A 6000-nucleotide genomic window follows, 5' to 3' on the forward strand; every position below is an offset into this window, starting at 1 on the left:
CATAAGTGCAACAAGTCTTTCAATGACTTGTCCCCTTGAAAGCCATCTAACTCCATGGATTTGAAGAGCTTGAAGAGTTTCAAGTTGCATAAGTTCCTGTAGAGCAATAAGTTGACTATTTCTTTACGTAGAATTTTGCAGCCAAGAATATACCTTATTTGCTAATTTCTCAACAAATCATAATTCAGGTATTTTTTTTGAAGCATCTGATGCAGCTAAGGCTTCACGATGAGCAATGCAATGAACACCTACAAGATTAGGTACATCTTTCTTCAAGAAAGTGATAAAACCATTTTCATTACCAACCATTGAAGAACCGCCATCTGTGGAAACTCCTATCAATCTTTTTGTTGAAAGGCCCCTTGATGCCATTAAATGTTTGATTGCATCATAAGTTGTTTTCCCTCTTCCATCGCAAACATTTATGAGCTTTAAAAACTGTGAAATTGGAGGACCCAATCCTTTTGAGTTTAAAAACGTGGCATAAACCACAAGATGTTTTTCTAAACTACGGTCTGTACTTTCATCTAACATCAATGAAAAAAAGGGCTATCTAGCATTTTGGAAGTTTGTAGCTCTTCAAGGTACTGAGATATAGCAAAAAGGAATTCTTTTGCAGCCATGTGATTTGTATATGATGTGTACTCTTTGTTCTTTGGCATATTTGGCATGTGTAAAGACATTGTAAGCAAACAAAGAGATTCATATTTTGAAAGTGGTAGATCCTCTTGCACCATCCAATATACTAATTTCATAGTAGTGATGACTCTTTCTTTGTTCATATCATCAATGCATGCAATGTGTTCTGTAATAGACTTCGCCTTCTTCTCATTTCCACATATCCACTTTGCCTGTGAGAGTTTATGAATGCTTGAATTAGCATGAACAATTATAGAATCATGCTGCAATGTAGAGCAACTAGTCCCAATTCCCCATGGCCCCATTGCCTTATGCATTTCATAACTGTTTTTCCTTCATGCTTTGCCTCTCTCAACCACTTATACTTAGTTTTCCACTGATCACGAAGCTCTCTTTTTACTTTCATTTTTCTTTTCTTTTGGGTGTTAGGTTCTCCGTGGTGAAATTCTTCATCACTTTTTTCATTATGCTCCAAGATATCATATTCTTCATTATGCCCCAAGACATCTAAATCTTCATTTAGATCAAAATCATGATCTTCTTTATCAGGCAATGAAGCTTGAGATGTATTAGACCATCCAAAATGTTTTTTGATAGAAAGTTGATTCCCTTTTTTTGAAGACATTTTTGATATATAATACCTATATAATAAAAATAAAGTATTTAGTATATATTAATTTCATTTCATCAACTAAAACCATATTAAAAAAATAATCTTGCACTGGTATGCTGCTAAAAATCCCAAATGCTAAAAATAAATCTAAATAAATCATTTAATAAAATTATAAAAATACATCTTTAACAAATTCAATTAACTAATCCAACAAATGAAATTTTGCAACAAAAATCCAAAACTAAACAATATAACAGAGCTGTTATCAAAAATGATATAACAAACTTTTACATGAATTGATATAAAAAATTTTTACATATACAATTTATTACAGTGAGAATGCTGGTGCGATTTTATGTTGTTAAAAAAAACTAACAACCATATTTAGAAAAGCCATAAAACGAGGAAACACATATTAACAGGAAAAAAGCCATAAAATAAGGAAACACAGATACAAGAAAAAAGCCACAAAAACCATCAAAACTTATTTTTATATTCATAAAACGTGACAAGCGACCTTCATAAAGTTGATTTTGAAAAAAAAACCGAAACACGCTAAATATTTTTATTTACCCAAAAATAACTAGTAAAAGTAACACAATATCATTCATTCATATCATCGTACTGAACAGAGAGGCAGGCTACCTTATATGGATGCCAATTTCGCTAATTAAATGATATAAATTTAGAAAAAAACGCGTTTAATATAGACCGTTGCTTTAACGGACGGTTACGATTAACGTGGAGTTCGCACAGAGATCGGATATGATCTGTTGTGACATAAATACAAGCACTTGTAACTTTCTGGTTTTGATATGGATACATCACCGAAACGCCAAAGTTCATCCAAGGTACCATGTAATTGATTCTGAATCCACTTTACTTGGCAATGAAAAGGGGACTGCGGTAACAATGAGTAAATCAAGAGGTGAAATATGGCAGGCCAGGCACGTCAGTGTTGCTAACGTCAGTGTTACCCATATTTAAAAAAAAATATGGGAGTTGTCAATGGATGTATTATAAGTTGTCAATGTATTATAAGCTGTATGTATTATAAGAGTTTTGGAGTTTCTGGCGTTTAAACAATTTTTAGTCTAAGCTTTATTTTATTTTTTAATATATTTTTTTAACCTCAAAATGGGATATAAAATTCTTGTTATTTGAATAAATTTTTACTAAATTTTAAACAAATTTTACCGAATTATAAACAAATTCTACATAAATATGTAAAAACTCTATGGTAAGAGATAACATGGTATTCATCAACTTAAAAGTATGAATAGATAACAGAAATTCAAAATCCTTTCATGTAATCCCATATGTCATACTACTACTACTATTATTATTATATAAAATTGTAATTTAATTTCATAAATTAATTTAATCAATATATAAATAAATAAAATAAAAGTGTGAATAGATAACAAAAACTCAATTTTTTTTGACATAATCCCATATGCCATAGTAATGGTACATTATTATTTATTTTTATATATATATATATATATATATATATATATATATAATTGTAATTTACTTTCATAGATTAATTTTATTAATTTAAAAATAAATAAAATAAATCGTGAATAAAATATATTCAAGTCATGAGGTTTTAGAAAATGAATTTTATTAGGGTTTTGGTCTATGTGTTTAGGATTTACAGACTCACCGAAGAACATATCTTTGTGTTTAGGGAGGGAGTTTTCTATGTTAAAATCTATGCAAATGAAGAGTAAAAGGGGCTTATTTTTCCATATGGAGCCCAAACTTTGCCCAAAGGATTTGGGACAAGCATTATGCCCTAAGTTTTTAGAGGGCCTAATCCAGAATTCTTTGAGGCAGTTCTTAAAGGTGGATGAGGAAAGACTCACAAAAATAATTTTTACTTTTTCCAGGATGTGTAGAGGTGGATCTGTGGATGAGGAAAGACTCACAAAAATATTTTTTTTGGAAAAAAGACAATGATACCCAAAAGCCAAAGGGTGGACAATTATTAGATCCCCATGATGCCAAACTAGACAAGGAAGAAAACCCATATAACACTACAAATATTATTCAACAAAATTACCAAGAAGTCATAGAGAAAATTTTGTATCCTTGGGCAAAGAAAGAACCCAAAAGAAAAAGAAAAAAGACATACCCAAGAAAAAGAAAGGTAGAAAAGTAGGGTAGAAAAGAAGGGTAGAAAAGTTTAATTTACCCAAGGAATAAAATGGTGTTCAATAACAACACAGGAATTATCAACTTACATCACCCAATATTAATATGGGGTTGTAAGACTTAACAAAAGGCATTCGAAATCAAACGAGTCCAAAACCGCGACAGACATAATCTTGATCGAATATGGGAGCAACATATCGAGTCAATAATCTTCACGGGAATCAGCCCAGAAAATAGGCCCATCACGGATTTTGCCATCATTGTGATTTTAACTAATTCAGAGATGGAGGAAGGCAGCATCGCTAAAACCATTGCAATTCAAAAATGAAAGAAATATACTAGCAAAACAAAAGTAATGTTTTTTCAAATAACAACTTGAATAATGCAAGTTCTTTCTAAAAAATTCTACGCATCGTTTAGAACGACAAATAGCATCATCTCCGTAACAAGTTGAAGAATCTTGTTAGCATGCAACTTCCCTATGGCAGACAAAGAAAACCAGTAGATGCATATCAAATTCTTCTTTGGGATTTTGAAAACATGGTACGCATCAATGCTTACCTTCTGATTTGACAAAAGCACAAAATGTAATCCTGGAATGTTTTACTGAATTCCAAGACAAAACACTGGTAAACTAGATATCATAACGAAAATCAATGGTACAGAACCATAACAGCAAAGCAAAACCAATATTAAGGAGTACCTACACTTGTGATGCAGATTATAGATGCTGTTTCTTCTTATCCATCTCTCCTCTATCCCAGTTTTTACATGTAAATATTCATCGTCAGAAGACATGCATACCCCCATTCCATTTTCAAATGAAGATATCCATATTCGGGAGGATATACATAGCAGAACCCAACACAAAATCTTTCAGAAAAATAAAGAGAGTTCCCTACAGCTCCCACTGTCAAGAGCACAGGGACGCTGGAACTCGTAATCAGAAAAAGCAAAACAAAAGAATTCAAAATACCTGATTCACGATGCACAGTCTACAGATCAGCGGGGTGCTGGCCGACATCGACGTTCGAAAGACCTATCTACCATAACCCAATTCTCCCACCAATTTACACACAGACAAGCAGTGAAGATGACTCTGAGTCACAACTTACAGGCTACAACACGCTGCACATCACAGATTCACAACTTACAAGTGATGGGGATTCGGTGGTAAATTGACGATAAAACTTTAAACGATGGATTATTTCCCCGCGGACTCATTAATGAAATCTGGTACGTATTAAAGTTTACAGGTGGTAAGTTGGTAACTGGTAAGCGGTGAACCCGAAGGGCCCAATGCGAATTGAATGCAAAGAGTGCAAAATCCGCACCGCAGATCTGATACATCATACGGTGATAGCATTAGCCATCCGATCACTGTCACACGGTACACCATATTAAAAATGCCATACGGTGATAGCCATCCGATCACTGTCACACGGTACACCATATCAAAAATGCCATAGGTTATAAACTTATATATATATATATATATATATATATATAATTTATAAAAAAAAAATTAAAACTTTTAATTTTTAAACATGCCCGTCAATATGACGGTTTTGAAAATGAATGGCAAGTTGCGCATGACGTGGAGGTTTTAAATTAAAACGTATTTTACGGGGAAAAATGCAAAATACGGACATACGGGCGTCAAATTTAACCCCTGACCACAATAACCCCACACGTTCTCCGTGGTTCTTTGACTTGCAATAACAATTATAATGGGAATTGGGAGTTAATTTCAATGACAAATTGTACCAAACTCCTCATGTTCTTTGACTTCCAATAACAATTGTAGGGCCGAATATATCTTGAAACCTGGATCTATACAGTGTCACTGTATTGATAATGAAACGAAGTACAACAAATTCTACCAAACTCCTCACGTTCTCCATGGTTCTTTGACTTCCAATAACAATTGTAGGGGAATCGGGAGTCAATTTCGTGGCGGGGGAATCAGGAGTCAATTTCTTACACCATAGTTTAATTATATGGAAGAATTGCCTGGAAAGTTATGGAAATTTCGGTTATATTTAAAGAAAATTTAGCAAGGATTTTTGTAAATCCAAGTTATAGTTGTTAAAATTCAAAATTTTAAGTGTCTTAGGTGTTTTTGACGATGCTGAATCCACCGCTTAACATTCTGCCTTGCGGATTCAGCAGCAAAACCTGAAGGTAGGTTCCGATGTCGATAGACGGAATCTACTGCTTCCACCATCAAAAACACGATTCAAATATTGCCTCTACAAAATTTTTAAATTTTTTTACCTAAATTCCAACCACTTTTGGCAATCTAAACAATTCCTCCGGTCTCAAGCAACTAGGGCCATGTATTGCGCCACACATTACATTCGATAAAGTAATGATCAAATTCCTGTACATACAACAATACCTTATCCTACACAGACATACGTGGCCGTCTGTTAACCACTCAACAAAATATCTCAATTTCAATGGTTGGTTCGTGTCGTCGCATCATTATTAATTAACGTGCTGCGAGAGGATTTGTGTGGAGTTGTCTATAATGCGACTTTTTGAAGATTCCGGTGACGGAATCCGGCGAAGAAATTGAGGTCAAA

The sequence above is a fragment of the Pinus tabuliformis genome, chromosome 4_2 (assembly GCF_031772625.1).
Source record: "Pinus tabuliformis cultivar Carrire ecotype Pingquan chromosome 4_2, CPIR1, whole genome shotgun sequence".
NCBI classification, from domain to species: Eukaryota; Viridiplantae; Streptophyta; class Pinopsida; order Pinales; family Pinaceae; genus Pinus; species Pinus tabuliformis.